This window comes from Meleagris gallopavo, chromosome 14 (genome assembly GCF_000146605.3).
Source record: "Meleagris gallopavo isolate NT-WF06-2002-E0010 breed Aviagen turkey brand Nicholas breeding stock chromosome 14, Turkey_5.1, whole genome shotgun sequence".
Lineage (NCBI taxonomy): Eukaryota > Metazoa > Chordata > Aves > Galliformes > Phasianidae > Meleagris > Meleagris gallopavo.
Genome location: NC_015024.2, coordinates 13,766,880 through 13,785,419, shown reverse-complemented (window position 1 = coordinate 13,785,419; position 18,540 = coordinate 13,766,880). Strand labels below are relative to the sequence as shown.

Sequence of the window (18,540 nt, the reverse complement as noted above, 5' to 3'; positions counted from 1 at the left end):
TTTGTGCGGAGAGCTTTTGTGCCATTCCCCCACCCCCAGCAGCTTCCCGGGGTAGCACCAGCAGCCCTCGGCTTAGCTGGCTGCACAAACAGCCTCCCAGAATTTGGGGGGGGGGGAGCTCCGATGTGTCTGCTTGCAGCGTGAGAGAGATGTTAAATGGGATTGAGGATCTGCAGACTGGAAAATGCTGCACAGTTTAATGGAATGGGTATTACCTGCAGGGATTAACCCTATTCACTGACAATCTCTTCTCTTTCTGCTTCTTCACTTCACACTTGCTGTGTGACTGCCGTTGAGTTTCTGCAGCGGCAGTGCTTTTACTCGATGCCTTTAAGAAACGCCTTGTTAAATTCCTTTTAACCTGAGTGGCGTGTTCCTCCCTGCAAGACACGTTAATCAGCAGGTTACATCTTGTGAAGGGCTGCAATGAGTTGAGATTTCACTCGCTGTGAATACTTTGCCACCTTTCCACCCCTGAAGTGCTTCCATCCCAAATGTGCCTTTGTCCCGTTGTTCCTGTAAAGACTGTCGCTGTTGCAGTTGAGTGGTTTGCTGCTGTGGGATAACTGTGGTCTGTTACTGAAAGTGCTATTGCAAAGGATTGTCTTGATAAGAAAACGTTAATTTATCTCCATAGGTTTATTTTCCTGAGGATAATGGGAAATTTATGGCTGGCTCTTGCCTGCATTGAGTGGAGCTCCTCATTGATGTGATGCCTTAGCTTAAGAGTTTGCTGCTTTACAGATGTAGGAGGACACAATACCTGGAGTGCTTGGTATGACCTGCTCATCTTGCTCCACTTTCCCTGGACCTCAGCTCCTCACCTTTGCAAACTTAAACCTGATAGAGCAATCTGGCTCTGGCCCTCCACGGTGAGAACTGAGCGTATTGCTAATTTTGAAGTGCCCATAGGGCTGTTGAGTTTTTAGAGGTGTCTTAAGAGCTGCAAAACTGGTATCAATAGGCCCTGTGGTAGCGTATAGCTCTGGGTGCACATCATCTAACCTTGTTGGAGTTGTCATCAAGCAAATGTTTTCCCAAGTGTTAAGGAATGGAGTGGGTCTGGACCTTTCCAGGAGGTCCGGAAGCCACCTCTCCTCTTCCTCCCAGCGGCCTGAGGTTTGTTCTTCTCTTCCTTTTTGGTGAGATGTGGGCTGAGCAGAGAACTTTTAGTGTGAATCCTGGAGGGGATGAACCTATCATCTGTTGCTTTTTAGTGCCGTGAGTATAAAACACTCACCTGGGCAGCTGAAGTAAGCTGAGAGAAGATAAATCTGAAGGAATGAAAACCCTAAAGATGGTGACATTTCCAATTGCATGTGGTCTGCCTCACTAGAGGGGGATGCTTTGTGGGCATTCAGGTGCCTCTGGTAGGATCAGCACATGGAAACACATGTCTGGCTTGGTTGGCAGTAAGTTCCAAAAGTGTAATTAACGATGTAATAAGCAACAACAGCAACAAACCTACATGGCGAAAGTCCCTTTTTAATTCCATAGTTCTAGGTGAATTTCCAGCTGTGATTTTTGTTTGCCTTTTTTACCTTTGTTTGTCCCTAGGACAAAAGCAGGTAAACCTGGAAATGACATGAACCACATAAAGTATATTGGCAACCAAAAGTATAAAACAGAAAACTATGAAAAAATAGTTAAAAAGAAAAAAAAAAAAAGACCTCTTTTTTCCCCCATTATCTGTGTTGCAGGCATAATTAGATTGGGGACCAGATTTCAGACAGAGGAATGATTTCCAACTTGACAGTGTCTCTTTTAAGCCCACATTGCTTTGCTCTCCAGCGCCCGGTGTCGAGATGGATACACGATTGGAAAATCACAGCTTGCAATTTGAGGTGCTGTTTTTCAGCTGTCCCTTCACAGTACATTTAACATTCTGGTCATCGTGTGTCTCCTGAGGTTTTGTAGGATAGTGAGATGGTTGTGCTGTTTCCTTAGGTTTCGTTGTAAAAAGGACAGAATAAGATTTTTGAGATATTAAATAGCAATAAGTAAAAAAATATAATAAGTAAAGCCTCCATGCTGCTGCCTGACAAGAGCTTCACCGATGGTGATGATCTGCTGTATAGGTTGTCACACTGCTTAAATTCCACAGCAGAACTGTGACACCATCTGTTTCCTTTCACTGTGTGCAAAAAGAAAAAAAAAAAAGGTTTACCTTTCATTAGCATTAAGCTGCATAAAGAGACTGGAGATCAAGAAATACCCCGGTCTTTCACTGCCACATACCTTCTCAGGACGGGGTTCATAACAACCATTGCTTGTGTTCCTAAGAGAGAATGAGAGTTTTGGAGTAATGTGCTGCAGAGTTATATCAGGGAGCTCAGCACAAAGGCAGAACTCGATGGTGGGGTTGTGCTTAAGGTGATGCATTTTGCTTCCATTCCATCCTCCTGCTGATCTCACTGTGCTTTTAATGTCATTGTAACGTTAGCACCGAGCTGCTGGCACTGACACAGGGGTGTGCATTCAGCAGGGCCCTGTTGCAGGCTGATCTGCTGGCTGCCCTGATAGGTTGCCTTGGAACGTGAATGCCAGGCGAGAGAAATCAGCATCATTCTGCTCCGAGATGCTATCTATATGTAAATCTGCAGTGCCTTTTTTTTTTTTTTTTTTTCCCCTTTAAAAGTTGAAAAGCACTTTCAGTTCCAGTTTAATGGTTGCTCCCTCTGAATTACGTGAGGCAACAAGAGAGGTCAGCCAGCACTGTCCTGCTGGAATGAAGCCTCCTTGAGCTGATGTTCCACAAAACTGTAACAAATAAGCATTGGAGATGCAGCGAACGTTGAGCAAAGCGAGCGCCAGCGTCACACCGCGTACCCAGTGGATGGCAACCATGAAATATTAATCAGGCAATGCAGGTCTGAGTTGTCATCTCCTCATATGGAACAAGGCACGTAGCCCCCTCCAAAGTCCCCAAATTAAAATATTTGTCAGCTGTGATTAATACAGACATTTGACAGCCCCTTTTGAAAGGAAGAGCCTCTCAGCATTTTGGATCAGGTCTGACGATCAGACTTTGGAGTGTGATGAGCACGAGGATGCACAGAGTGCTGCAGGGAGCACAGCACAGCCAGGCTGCTGCCAGCTGCAGGAGTGCAGTTCCCTTGGATGTGACCATATTGTTTCATGATTTGCAGAGTGTTTTTACCCAGTTGTTTCAGGCGTTTATCTTTGTCATTTCTGTGCTTGTGAAGAGCAGTTTGTCTCAGGAGTATCTTTGAAGTTCAGGTCTGGCAACATCTCCCATATCAAATCATTCTACCACCACCACAGCTCTTTCTCTACAAGGCTGGGATGGATCAGCCATCATGGTATGGAAACTTGGATTGCTGTGCACTCAAAGAGAAGAGTTTGCTTTAGAAGAAACTATCTTTGGTTCATGGTCATAAGAGCAGCATGTCAAGAACGTGCAGTGTGCTTCAGGTGGTTTATTCTATATAAGGAGCTGCTTAGATCTCTGCAATGCTGCTGTGCATAGCCAGTGTGCTTACAGCTGCTCTGGGCTTTATTCCAGCACAGACTTCCCTCCACCCAACAGCAATTTTCATATAATGTTTTGGGGATGAGTAAGTTTCAAATTTTCTCCCGAAGCAAAATAAAATACTCCCAGATTAAGTGAAAAGAATTTGAGAACAGAGGTGTTAAAAAGAAAGCAGATTCCTGTAACTGACTGCATTATAGGAATTCCAGGAGCAAAGGGAATCCCTTGTAAGGCCATCCTGATTCGGGGACTTGCTCCTCTCAATTCTGGGCTAAGTAGCATTGCTTTAGGTCATGGCTCTTAAGAAGGCGAATGAAAAAACTTAATTGTGTGATCCGGTGTGTATGAGACTGATCATAGATACAGAAAGAGGAGGCAGGACTTGTGAGGTTTTGAGGTGTGGGGCTGCACCATTTAGTCATCATGGCGCAAAGTTGAGTGCATCCCCTGGCACCCCATCCTGACCAGAAATCCATGGGAGCAATGCAGCAGGTGAGCTCCATCCCACCTGCTGGTGGTGATGGTACCTGGGATCCAGAACTGGGAAAGGTGTGGTGGGAAAAGGAGGCTCGGGAAGGGAAATTATGCTGAAATGTGTGCATAGTCTTAGTAAAGGAAAAGAATCGGATCTTCCCCCTGGTGCTAGCATGTGTGTTGTTGTGTCTTGCAGATGTATTGAAAATCTGTGTTAGAACTGTGAGCAATTAACACATTTCCTGAGGACACATGGAGAGAAGCTGAACTTGCATGTGCTCTAGCATAGTTCTGCCTTAATAAATCTTGGCTATGCCTACGACTTAAAATTGTGTTACTGAAACACAACCGTATTTCAGCTCTGGTGGCAGTGTGGTTGTGTGGAGAAGATTGGAGGTGCCAGCACAGTCTGCTTACCCTCCTGTGTTTGAGCAAGTAGCTGGGATGCTGTGAAGCTTCCCATTGAAATGGATGTAGACTTTGATTCAAATTCATGCTGGCAGTTCTCACCTTGAAAAATATGCTTTGCCTTCTCTTTGAGGAGATGCCTTCAGAAAAAAGAAAAAAAAAAGCAACGGGTGGAGTTGGATGAGAAACAGTTCTCCTTCCTACAAAGTATTTTAAACTATCTGGAGCAAGAACATGCTTATGAGTCAAAGACCCATTGCATTTTGTCGTTGAAGAAAGAGAAGACAAATGAAAAATAAACCTCACTGCAGCCAGCACACATGCTGGGAAGAGCACGGGAGAGCTGCCCTTCAGTAACCATCTTGGTGCTCTCACTGTGCTGGAGCATGGCAAGCACATCCAGTTCTTGTGCTGCTCGATGGAGACCCGGCGCGTACAGAACAGAGAAGGACCCATCTGCACCTCTGTCTGTGGGGGGAAGCAGTGGGGCTCATGGAGAAGAGAAGGGGTGGAGATGAAAAGCTGTAGAGCAATGGTTGTGATCAGGGAACGTTTCTCAGGTGGTGCAAGAGAGAAAAGATGTTGGGCTTTTTGGAGGAAGGCTCCTGGCCTTAAGCTTCATTGGTTTGAAATTTCAGATCGATTTGAGGTTAAATTTTGTGATCTGAATGTATCAGTGACTTATCTCTGTAATTAGAGCTTCTAATACTCCCCTGGATGCCATGTGTGTGCTAAGACCTTACTTAAAACACTTGAACACAGGCTTCAGTACTCTGCTGGATTGTGGCCTGTGTGATAAATACAAATGTTAATGATCTTCCAGGCTTATGCTTAAAATTCCGTGGTTGAAGTTTGCAAACTGATTGTGCAGATTGCCAAATTAGGTTGAATTACTCAAATTTAGATGAGCTTTGCATAAAACCTACAAATGTGTTCAACGCGGTGTTTTGCTTAGGTCTGTGATTTCATTTCACCAGGCTTCTATTTGCATGTGTTCATTAAAATTGTTTATTCTTTCTTCTTTTTTCTTTTTTCTTCCTGGTACTGGTTTGAAAAAGTGGTATTTAAGCAGGGGGAAAAGAGTAAAGAACAGGGCTTGTAATTATAAAACGAAGCTAAATGAAGTCATGTTGTGGCCCATTCTGTGAAACAGAGAACTTGAGAGCTCATTATTGAGCTCAGAGTTGAAACTGACCACTTTCTGCCAAAGGTTTCCAGCGTATCCATCAATTAAATGAGGCCTTCTGCTGCGTGGCTATCCAGTTTCTGCAGTCCAGTTGTTTATCGATGGGGGAGAAAAGCATTTCCACTTCATCGGGACTGCTGCTGGCTTGTATTCTAATTAGTATTTATTTTTCTTCTTAAAAATAATAACTTGGACAAGAAAGCACCGCTCCTCTTCTCTTTGTTAATCCCTTGAAAAAACACACGACGTCTCTCAGCCTGAACAAATGAGCAAATCTCCAGACAGACGAAGGGCTTTAATGAGGTTGTTCCCTCTTTCTGAAGCCACCCGGCCCTTTCTGAAAGGTGACAGTCTGCTGTGTCCCAGAGCCGTGCCTTCTCGCCTTTATTAACCACTTTGTTTATTGTCTTGTGAGGTACCCAAGTGTCAAAATAATACTTATGTTTGTTTGCAAGTGCTGTTTAGCAATCCGGTGAGATAAGTTTGTTATTTGTGAGTGGATGCGTCCAGTTCTCAGTCAGGATATGAAAAAGAGCGTTGACTTTGCATGCAAAATCACTTCTTAAAAATGAATTGTAATGTGGCTATATGCACGCATGCTGTAATGGCATAAGGATAAATTATCCATGCTGTGAATCAGTGCACTTTTAAATAGTGGTTTAAACAATAATCTGTGGCAGTCTCAAAGAAGCCCTGGTGTTTTAGTAAATTGATAATGAATTGCTTAAAAATATGTTATGGTATCTTAACAGCAAATTTGTAACCAAGACTGCAAACTGATTTTCTATTGTAATCAGGTCTTGACCTTGTGCTCTTCCCAAGCCTTCTCCGACGCCTGCTTTTCAATTAGAAATCCCTGGGAGCATTGAGGAGGTGTTGTCCCAGCCCCCCACCGTCTGGAGGTGTTTGCTTCCATGCTTGTATTTCACCAAGATACAGAGATTTTGCTTTTGGAAAAAGCGTTGTAGCTCTCAGACAAAGTGAAGTGTGTTGGAAACAATTTTGTACAGAAAAAAAAAACCCCACTGGTGTTAGATTGTCTGCCATGATGGTTACACGGGTACTTTCAGAATTGTGAGGTTGTTTGCAGGCTGTGAAAATTTGTGAGACAGTCCTCTCTGACCTCAGTAAACAGTGCAGACTTTGTGACTGGTTGGGTGTGGTAGCTTAAATACCTTTGTGTAGCACTTCTGCTTGTGAAAAAATAGCCAGTAAGATAGAAACCAGTTTCTGAAGAACCCTGTGCTCAATTTCCTCACTATTTCTCAGTGCAGCACTCTTAAAAACCTCCATTCTGGATCCGCCGCTGTCAGTGCAGCCCTCCCTCTCAGTAGGTGCTCTTGCTGCGTGAGCTTCTCTTGATTGGAAATGCAAACAGTAGCTCCATTATTTCCCAATTATTCCTGGCGAAGGCGAATTGGCTCAGCCATTTCCTCTGAGCGCTGCGGTGCTGCTGGCGTGGGGTTCTGCATGTGGAGATGGGAGGTTGTGCTGAATGCACTTAGGTTTTGTTTCCACGTTGTCACCACTGAAACAGGCAGGACAGCCTGGGCAGCAATGTCTGGCACGCTTGATTTTGAGTTGCTTTCTTGGTGAAAGCTGTTGCTTATTCGTTTCATTTGTTTTCTCTCCTGTGTTTCAGAAGGAGGTGTGTAGAAAATACAGACCTCCAAGTGATGCTTGTGCTAAGGCTGTAGCTATCTTTGTGCTGCAGGTTGTTATGCCTCAGCATTGCCGCTCCATCTCACTTCTGACAGGGCATGGCTGATGGTTGCTTGCCTAAAGAATGCCATGTGTGATGATTACCCACCTCCCAAGCCGCAACCCCATTCCATGTCCCTTCCTGCCCCACAGTCCTGTTGCCCATCACTGATGCATTTGTACCCAGCAGGAGCACGTTTGTAAATGAGGTTTACAGCAAACGGCCTGTCTGAGAGCTTTGTAAAAAGGAACTCTTTAGTCTTTGCCTTACAAAACAAGGCTACAAACTGAGGCAGAGGAGGGAGAGCCAAGCAGTCAGCTGGAAGCTCTGGTACGTTCCGGTCCTACCAGGCCAGTGCTCTGCTGAAGGAGCTGGGAAGGCAGTGAAGGTGAGCGAATGCTGGCTGCCTGCAGAAACCAAGGAGAGCAGTCACTGCGAGAAAGCTTTCAAGTGGATGACTCTAATTGGAGGTGCTCTGAGGCTTTTCTTTGCTTCTGGAGGTCGGAGGAGGCTGCCATCTCCAGCTGGTCTGGCCAAAACGGATGTGACAGAGGGCAACGTGACTTGCAAGCCATGTTTTGTGGTGCATGGAGGTGTGGAAAGCAGTGTTCCAGCCAGGACATCCTTAGTGTCACCTCCTATGCAGGGAATGTGTTGCTATATATGTCATCAAACTTGCATTGTGTTGCTTCGTGCTCTTCCTTCCAAATGAAGGGTGGTTTCAAACTTGAGTGAATGTGTCAGCTCCAGAGTCCAGCTCTCGTGACTTCCACCTTGAGATTTACCAGTCATTAGCTAAATTCCTTGACCTGCCTATTTAAGTGGCATCCGGTGGGACTGTATGTATTCCCTGCAAAGCTTAAGTGAACGTAACGCTGTCTCTTGTGTTGGGAGAGATGGAGAGATGGGCCATTGGTGTTGTGCACTTGGGCATGGTAGGTGCTGGTCTAAGTCAACAGAATTGTTGACAGTACAGTGAATGCTCATAGTTTTGTAGAGAAGTGAGTTAAATGCTGAATTAGAACCTCAATCTGTGGAGCTCTTACATAGAGTGACTTAATGGACAAAGCACAGGAATTAAGGTATACAGGTGGTGGCTGCAGATCTGAGTTTCTGACCTTCTGTTGTAACCTTGGGATGCTTTTCCCTTTCTGTAAAATAGGGATAGTGATAGATCCCTGCTTTAGTGAAGTGCCTGAAGGGTACTGATGAGGTGCTGTATACAAGCCAGCCTGGGATAAAAGCCTTTATCTGCCGTGACCGTCATTCCTGCACTGAGGCTGGCTGCCGGAGCAATGAATAGAACCTGCTCCTCTGCATTCAACTGGCTGCCTAAGTTCATGTCTGCTCTATATTTAAGCAAGCAGTTTTAAGATGTGTTTCTTAACAGGTTTTGTGATTAAGCACATGTGCCTTTCACAGCATCATTTGGCCCATAAAGTTTAGATGCTGGATGCCGAAAGGGGAGAACAAGAAAACCTTTTAACCCGTACATTATTAGAAATTCATTTCAGATGATCCCTGTGGAAATGTTGCTGGTAGTTTTGTTTCTTAAAGCAGACAGTAACTAGTCATGATTTTCTCCAGAAATGAAATAATAAGAACTGTGCAAAACCTAATGAAGGGCAAGTGAGTGATTTATGGTGAAAACGTACAGGTTCCCTGCGCTGCCTGGTTTGTATGTTAATCTCACTGGGTGGACTGTTTGTTGGCAATAACTGAGAAACACAGAGGTTTTGTAGTTCACAAATTATCTAGTGAATGTCAGTTATAACCTTCACCAGCAGCAACATCCATCTCTTATAGAAACTTTTCCGGAGTTGTAGCCACATGAAAATACCAAGCTGCGAGGAATAATAGCATTCAGAATAGGGTTATGTCCTACACGAGATCACTTTGAGGAGGGATCTCTTTAAACCTCAGGGAGGGAGGAAGAGAAAAATGAAAGAAAACCCGGCCTATGCGTAGTGCAAATTCTCGTTGGAATTCTGAATGGAGGTTTCTTCATTCTAATAAAGACACACCGGTGGCCTGCTGCCCCATTTGCTGCTATTGCAGAAACCAGGATGCCGTGTGAGACCTTCCACACTGGGAACGATCAAAATTCCCCCCAGGTTTTTGGCTCATCCTTTGGTCTTAAAACGCCTTTTGAAGAGAACATATGGGGGAGAAGTTAGAGCGGAGGACGTGGTGCCAAGGTCTGTGCCGAGGTGCCCAGTGCTGCCGAATGGCAGAGCAGCTGGGGCAGGCACCAGGGAAGCACCCTTGGGTCGGCTCCCAGAGCCTGCCAGCTCAGCTCTGCCACCGGCTGTGCTGCGGATCTTTATTTTCCTCCTGGTCTTTGTCTTTACCGAGGCAAATGGTGGGTGAATTATGCATGACCACAGGACATCTCTGCATTGATTCCAGGAGCCAAGCTGCTCCTGAATAGCTATTTTGGCATTCTGCTGCAGCTTTTTGAGGAGCACTGCAGCATGTGCCAAGCTAGAGCTCATGTTTGCAACAACTTCCTTTACTGGCAGGAATTAATGAATAGCCAACCACATTAAAAAGTAACTTCAGAGGTACATTTTATCAGTTTGGCTTCCAAGGAAGAGCCACCTCTCTGTGCTAAATATCTTTATGTAGAGCAAAATGTGTGTTTGTGGGTGAATTCCATAGCAAGTATGCGGTTGTGATAACTGAGATACAATAGCAGTATAGATTTGAACTCAGCATCTCAGCTGGACTTTGAACTGGTGACATCTACTTAAAAAGAAAAAATACATCTGGCAAAAGCAAATTCTCTCCTGCTCTCTACCCATAAATTAATCTTTAATGTGATGTTTTTAATGTTCTTGGTCACAGAGGTGGCTGGGAAGTCCTTCTTCCTCTTTGCAGAGCTCTGTGTGCCAGAGCTGAGGACAGGATGGTGTGGATTTGCACAGCTTTCCTAGAAGCAAAGCTGTTGAGTGTTTAAAAAGTAAGTTTCCTAAATTGCTGGAGAAACAAGAGCTGTATTTTAGTGAAGCATAGAAATTTTTTCCTATCCTGTGAGCCCTCTGGGCTTGACAGGGACTATGCAATCGGACTTGGACGCTGTCACACTTAAAAGCGTGTTAAAAAATTAATATTTTTCCGTTGACTTTCTGTATCAGTGCAGAAATACATTCCAGTGTAGTGTGTGTGTTTATTAAACTGGAGTCTCACCGTGGATGCATATCAGCACTAGTGGAAGCAGAAAAGAATGGAGTGTTGGAGGATGTGGAAGCACTGCTAAAGGCAGAGGGGGTGGGAACGGATTGCTGGTGGATATTACTGAACATGAAATAACAGTATATAACAGAGAGAGGCATATATTGACTTAGTTAGATCTCTAATTAATTAATATTTAATGAACAGAGGAGCTAATAGATTCTGCTTTGATATTCTCACCGCTGCTTGGACTCCCAGCAATTTTAGTGTATCTGTCTATAATCTCTGAAGCAGCAGAAGCAAAGGTAGAAAGAGATTTTCTGCCCTCGCTGGGCTTTTTCATTCCTTCTGCTTGAGGGAGATTAGGGTTTTCTCTACCTTTCAGCCTTGGCATTTTTCCATGTTGTTTTTAATTACAAAGCAACGTGGTGCTTTTCCATCTTCCTGAAGTGTTGGTGCATAGTTCTTTGTGCAACTGAGGCAATAACTTGCTGTATTAACAGTCACTGCATGTGAGGTTATCAACCAGAGCAAAACCATTACTTCCACCTCCCAGATTTCTACCAAAGAAGCAGTCCAGCATTCTGAAGACTTCAGAAGTGGGATCCCAAAACCAGATGTCAGGCTGTGCCTTTCCTGTCATCTTCTGCGTGACCTTCTGCTGGCTGAATATACTTCTCATCTGTGGTGTGATTCCTGAAACGGAGTCTTACGTGGATGCAGACGTGCAGACGAGCTTTGTGACTCCTGTACCAAACACATTTTCATTTAGGTGCGGGGAAAACATCAGTCATGTTGTCATGCTTACATCCTGAGCCATATGGCTTACTGTGAAATGTTACTACATGCGTGCTACTTCTTCTCCATCAGCAAGATGAAAAAGAAGACCGAGATAGGATGCCCATTTGGGGTCCGTGGAGATGAGATGGGGTGAACTAAGTTTTTCTTATTTATTTCTTCATGCTTTGAGTGGTTGCACTAAGGAGGACTGCGCAATGAGGTGCTGCAGCACAGCTGGGTCACCGTCAGTGCTAAATGGCAGCAGCTGGGTCTGAGTGCTTAAAATCTCAGAAGAGGTCATGTGCTGTTTGTTATTTTCCTTTAATTTTTGAAAGCAACAAAGATTGCTTGCAATATGATTGCTTGTTGGAATTTAAATACACTTTAGATGAAACAAGTGGTGGAACGGAGCCATTTTCCAGGTTAACAGTCCTTGTGGTCTTGGTGGCAGTATTTCCATACAGGGTTCTCTTGCAAGCTAGGCACAAAGTGAGAGTGCTTGAAAAGCAGAAAACAGAAACATTTACAATGGAAAAGGCTCAAACGTTCCCTGCTGGGAAAAGGTGCCCATCAACTGAACAGCTGTTCTGCGCTGCAAAGGACACTGCCAAGGTTGTTAGTGTCTACAAATTGAGTTCCTTGCTGATGGTCTTTTGTAAAGTATTTAATATCTAGGTGAGGGAAGGAGGAGTGAATAAATTACTTTATCCCTCGTCAGTTCTCTCCTTTGTGAAGAGCAGCCATTTTTAATTACAAAATTAAAATACTGTGATGATTAAACTTTGCTCGGATGCAATAGCAATCTCAATTGTTTAAGGGAGGAAAAAAAAAAGATCAAACCCTATATTATAATATGGGTCATGTACGCACTAAGTATATTCAAGCACATTGGAAACAAGGTCACTGTGGTGTTTCAGCTTATCAGGGTGGCTGTGCTGTATTGCTGCAGTCTGACTCTGCTACCACAGTTTCCCAGATAGGGTCAACACTGCTATGATGAGGGAAAGGAAATGCCAGAGCTGCAAGGAAAACTGTTAGATTCTTCATGGTTTGGCTCCCAGAGCAGAAATGGGCTTCAGGAAGATTTGCTTCTAAGAGGAATCATTGGGTTGGGCTGCCAGAATTCTAACAGGATTGAGAAGTTGTCCCCATCTGATTCCCAAATGCCTTTGGTGGGTTTTCACCATCAAATATGTACTTTTTTTTTTTTTTAAGTGCAATAGAATGATTTTCATTTTCATGAATATCTCCCAAAATCTGTGTCTGCAAACGTAGAGTTGAGTCACTGAAATCAGGGAGCAGGAATAGTATGGAATAATGCTGATGTGATTTTTCCTCTAAAAGACAATGGTGCATGGTTTCAAAATTCGGAATTCCTAAGGTGTTTTTTAATAAATACATGCAGCCCAGAGGAGAACGGAAAACTTGACTTATATTAGCAGTCCCATCTAAAATAGCACACCTTGCAGGTGATTTCCATGTGTTTTTATTTTCCAGCAGATTACTGTGCTGATGGCAGAATTTCTTCTTCAGTAACGTGACAAAAATATAAGTAGGCAATGGGGAACTCAGCTGCCAAACCACAGCCTGAGGCTCATGGCACTGACAAAGGAGCTGCTGAGGTATGCAGCAACACGACTGAAAAACCTGTGCAGTTTTGTGCTGAGATGCAGGAGAAGAAGGAGACAAGGTTGGATGGGAAATCCCAAGGATAGGATGAAGATGTTGGGTGAGATGGATGGCACCTCCAGGACGTGGCCCAAGCCCTGCTGGAGCTACGACAGTGCCTTTATGGACACTGAGGGGAATGGAAAGATTTCCAGCTGATGGGACTGAGCTGCTCATTGCAGAACTGAGTGCCCTGAGAGTGCAGCCCATTTGTAGGTGCACGCTGAGCACTAATAAGATGGCTTATGTTGTGATATTTCATGGGGTGGTGTCAAAGGCTACAGAAGATCTTGTTAGTAGCTGCGGGAGGACTGTGATAGATTCTGATTGTTTCCCATTCTCCCAAAGGAAAAGGGTAATTTAGTACTTTTCTCATGGGAACCAAGTGGTGGAATAAACTCTGGGGTCATGAAATCCAGTGACCCTGCTTCCCTCAGGCAAACACATAATTTCATCCCTTTCATAAATTGATCAAATATTTGATCTTGCAGAAGCCTAGCAAACTGCAGGTTATGCTAACAAAAACAAAACATGCTTTTGTAGAAGAGAAAAAGGCCATTGCTCCATGCCTTTTCCTTTCCTTTGTTTGTTGTTTTATACACTGTGATGTCAGTACTGATTAGAGCTATCCTGGAGCTGTAAGTACAGGTTTTAAAAGAATTGGATTTGCTCATTGTTTGAGTATCTTTGTGCTGTCCATGGTAATTCTCACCTACCTCCTTGTGGCTTTGAAACAGCAGCCCTATTTATAAATGCCTTTAAGATAATTGATGAAAGAGGTGATTTACATGAAGAACAAAGTAGTGCTCAAACTTTGGCTGAGACCTGTCCACACCTTTCTGGTGCTTGGGGAAATAAAACACGGGAAAGGGAAATGTTAGGTTTTTTCCCAGCTTCCATGTGCCTTTTTTTCTGCTCAGGAGGAATACACAAAGCACAACTGCCACATTCTCACGTAGATTTTTGAGAAGTAACTCTCTGGTCAGAATGGAAATAAACTCTATCAGCTCGTATGAGTGAGATACGGGCTCCGAATTGATATTGCCCTGATATTGATCACCTTCCCTGGTTCCCCTGGGAGGCACTGCCTGCCTCTGGGGCATCATACCCCTGCAACGGGGTTGGAGTGCAGGTCCCCCAAAGCACCACTGGCTTGTGATGATACAAGCTGAAAGGTTATAAATAGAGCTAAAAATGAAGGCTTTGCTTGAAAAATGCCCGTAAATATTTATTTGTTGGTGCTTTTCTCTCACCTCTTTCTTCCCTTGGCATCTCGTTGTGTTGCAGTGAGGCCTTGTCCCCTCCCACTGCCATTTGGCCGCAGTGCTCGCACCGCTCACTGCCAGAAGGCGATGATTGATGTTGAGGCTGGGAGCACACAGCTGCTGATTTGATTATCACTGTTTCATCTCCTAACCTTTCCGGGCATTATGGCAGTATTTATTCACCTAGCCGTGCTTAATGGCATTTGGTGCGGTGCTTCTCTAGGAACAGTGAAGCAGTACAGAGGTAGTTCTCAAAATCCCATTCTTGTTCTTTGCATTTACTAAAAGATACAGGCAGAGAGGTGAAGATCTTCCCCTACAGGGGAATGGAAAATTTGGCTGTTTGACTGGGAGCGGTTACAGAAATGGATATGCAACTTGTTAATAAAGTAATTGTGCTGTGTTGCTATAAAGAGGATGGCTTCATTATAAAATTCTTGTTGTAATACTGTCATTATGGTAGATGTATAGCATATGAACTAATTTGCATGCAGATAAGGAGGCTCTGACAGCTTGGTAGCATAATTACTGCATAGCATACAGCTCTAGAGTGCTGGGAGCTGATGCTGTTACTGGAGGGTTACTCGTGGGACTAATTACATTGGCTTTGTTACATTTAAAGTAGTGTATAGCCAGAAAGGAGACCCTTCTCCGGTGCTCTGTGCCATGCCCGTGATAAGTTACAGAAGCCATGAACTGATGCAGCCATTTTAAGCCATGCAAATGCTGAGGTTTCTGAACCTTCCAGCACAGTGGAGCAACAGACTTGTGTTTAACCAGGGAGCCTGACTGGTCTCTCAGACAACAGGCTTTAAAACTGTGATACCTTCATATACTCTGTATCTATCTCATTGAGGTACGCCTACCTCCAGTTGGATCTTTTTCTTTAGAGAACAGCCCCAGCTGCAGTAACTTTGCTTAGCAGATGCTATGTGAACTTCGATTGCTGAAAGGATTCTCTCCCCTTCTCCTGGTGCTCCCATTGCTGGACTTCACCATGTCTGTGTCTTAATGATTTTTCTCCGCTTAATTTCAGGCATATTTCTCCTTCTTTTTTCTATTTTGCTTTCACTGTGTCTGCAGTTTTTAAAGACCTTATTATTGAGGTTCCTTTATGGGTTTCAAAATGTTTATTTCATTACTAAGCCATTATAAACCGAAGGCATTTTATTTTCCTGGGTAAATCAAGAGAGTACCGCAGGAGATTATTTTTCCCTTGCTACATTTCCCCCCCACGCTGCTGTCAGATCAGCTTGCAGAGAGGGGAGGAATTTATGAATGCACAGTTGACTTTGATTACGTAAGCTGGAAATTGGCAAACAGTATGGATTTATTTCAATTCCACTAACTTTAAAAAGAAATACGTATTAAATTGGAAATGCCCTGGGGCGTTTAACCAATGGGAAGCCAACCAGAAAGCGTGCACCCATTCCCTGACCCCCTCCCTGCAGTAGGGTGAATGGCAGCAGGGCAGTTTTGGAGAAGGGTGGGAAGGAAAAGGGACTGTTTGGCGCCCAGGGAGTGGGGCTGTGCTGCCATTGCTGCTGATTTGGAGTTGATGCTGCAGAGTGAATAGAGTGAGATGTTTTCGGAATGGTTTGTTAATCTTATCATTAGGCATTTATTAATCGCTATGTTGCATTTGGAACTTTCTGTATGAAACAAACAGGTGTTTTTAGAGGTAATTATCATCCCATGGGAAATTCAGAGTGTAGATATTTAAAAAATGAGCTCTGGTAAAAGAAGGGGTAGAGGAAAACATTAAACTTCCTGAGCAGTTTTCACCCTTTCTTTCTTTCCCCTCACTCCTGAGCAAAGTATAAAGAGGAGGAAGGGGGAGCGGAGCATACCCCTATTCAAACAAAGGGTTACTGGCTGAAACAGCTTTATTAGGCTCTTTTCCACATAATATCAGTGATTTTAAGGCTTTTTTTTGCAGGTTACTGAGGCAGTTTTAAGGTAGTATTGCTGTGCATATTGTGAGTCCTCCCTATGTGCTTTTATTTTTGGTGCTGAGAGACTTTAAAGGCATTTGATTTTCAAGGGATGGGGAATAAACTCATTTCTTTTGAAAATCAGTGCTGTGTGCTTTCTCAGCAGGCACCCAGCATCTCAGGCAGGTAACAGCCCCTGCCCAGCCAGCCCTACTCCTCAGGGAATGCTGTGATGTCCTTTTAGCCCAAGTCAGGTCTCTTGCAATCATAGGAACGACAGGAGTAAGAGCTTCCCTTGGGAATTGTGACTGGACTTTATTGTCGTTTCCTTACCAACTCAGCTGCTCTGCTTTCTCTCTCAGCCTACTGTTGGCACTCAGCAAATAGATTATCCCCACACTTTGTTTTCTGCCCAATCAGATATTCCTCCTGAATCAGCAGTGCTTATCTCCAACCATACTTCATTATGGCAGAGAGGTGGTACCACCGTCGCTGGGTAATGTCAGCACTTCTGTTACAGCCCCCTATTTTTGGTACCCTGGCTGTCAGGTTGGATGGTGTGCAACAGCCTGCAGGTTTTGAGCATAAAGCAATGAGCATTTCTCTCCTATTTAGAAAGCTTGTAACCGGCGTTGGTCAATTACAATCTTGCAGATGTATTAAGGTCTGAAGTGAGTGACTGGAATGGCTGTGGAGTGATCAGTGGTGCACAAACTCAGAAGGATTTGCAGATCATTGCAAGAATGGAAAAAAATGGATGTGGATTCCAGCTTTAAAAATGTAGGGACTGTGGCAAAATGTTGGGACTATTCACTGAGGGTGAAGAATGACTCCTGCACAGCTATGCTACTCCAGGAAACGTTTGGGTATACATAGCTAATCTAAAATTACAGTTGTATTTGATCTTATATATATATGATTGGTTATGAGGATGGTACTTGGTACATCAGTCTGTCTTGCAAAGGTCAGCTTTTCATGATTGGTTTTCCTTAACTTTGTAGTGGCATTTTTCTCACTGCAGACTGCCCTCTCCCTCCTGTTACCCCCAACCCCATTTACAACGACAAGGATGATGAGCAGAGCTTGACATTTGCCTATATCCCTTGGGTCTTAGCAGTATGAACCTGCCTGGTGCTCTTTAAAACTTTCAGTATGGTCTTTTTCAAGTCAGAGAAGAGGGTGGGACTTGGTCCCTAACAACTCTGCCTCCTGCTCTGCTGGTTATCAGCCTCAGGACAGCAGAGCAGTGATGGTTGCAGTGCTCTGCCCGAATTTTGATACATTTCTAATTATAGCAAACAGTGCTCTGAACTCCAGAGGTGATAATGAAGCCCAGACTATGTGTCAGCAGAGCTTTGATGGAGTAACGCATTCCTATTTCACAACATTGTTTCTTATTTGTATGTTTATGGGGAGTTACGCTTGTGCAGCCAACCATGTCTTGCTTGTTTTCCTTGAGCTGAAGAGGTGAAACGTGCCGAGCAGTGGAAGACTGTAATTTTATCAAGGTAATTGAGTATTATGTATTTGTCTTCCCTATGAGAGGTGCACGAGGGGAGAGGCAAGGACAGGAGGCTGTTTGTGAGACCTTCATAAAAGCCAGAGTGGTGCTGACGGGTCTGTAATGCTCTGATGTCCTACGGTATTCTCTCTGCTTCTGAGCATGGGCTGTAGGAGATGGGTGAGCCCTGTGAAATAGCCCTAACATGCGTTGCACAAATTCAGTGCTCCCAAAATCATCATGAGGAGCAGGTGGAGGTGTGCGAAGTGAGGGAGGTCTGCATTGCAGATGAATTAGAAATGCCCTGGGAAGTTCTTGGTGTGTGATGAAGGTGGTCTTGTCCCAAGAAGTGAAGAGCATAACCACTGCATTCTCTGCTCTCCTTACTGAGGTGTGAACCCACCATGAGGAATGGGACATGCTCTGCTTTTTAATTTTCGTGCATGATCCCAGCCAGCTTTCAGAGAGGTGCTAAGATAGTGAACTACAGCTCTGCACAAAGCTCAGAGCTGAACAATACAGACATTTCTTCTCATTTAATGCATCTCTGTTTCTCTAAACATGCTTTTTAGTCATCGTTTCCCAGCACTTATCTGCCTGGACCACAATCATCACACACAGCTGTTTCCAAGGTTATACAGAACATCATTTTAAATTAGTTGGTATTGTTTAAATCCAAATGCAGCTGCGGAGGGCTGCCAGGCTGTGAGCTGCCTGAAGCGGTGCGAGGATGAGCCAGATGCAGTAGATGTGATGTGCGTGGGGACAGGGGAGGCAGTGGCACCTGGAGATGGGGAGCTTAGTGTTGCCCAGACTTTTAAACCTTTACTTTGCAATGTGAGTTTTTATAAGCCTATATGTGTAGAGGGAGTGCGTGGTATCATTGATGTGTAAAGAGCTGTGGCTGGGTTTGAAGTTGTGTTGCTCATAATCGAGTTGCACAATCGAGTTGCTC

The 18,540-nt window shown here is 44.1% G+C and overlaps 1 protein-coding gene across 19 annotated transcripts in view; it reads left to right on the top strand.

Annotated features, from left to right (window-relative positions):
* The window catches only part of MAGI1 (membrane associated guanylate kinase, WW and PDZ domain containing 1), a 294,035-nt gene that overhangs the window by 179,323 nt on the left and 96,172 nt on the right, over window positions 1–18,540 (top strand). The window lies entirely within an intron of this gene.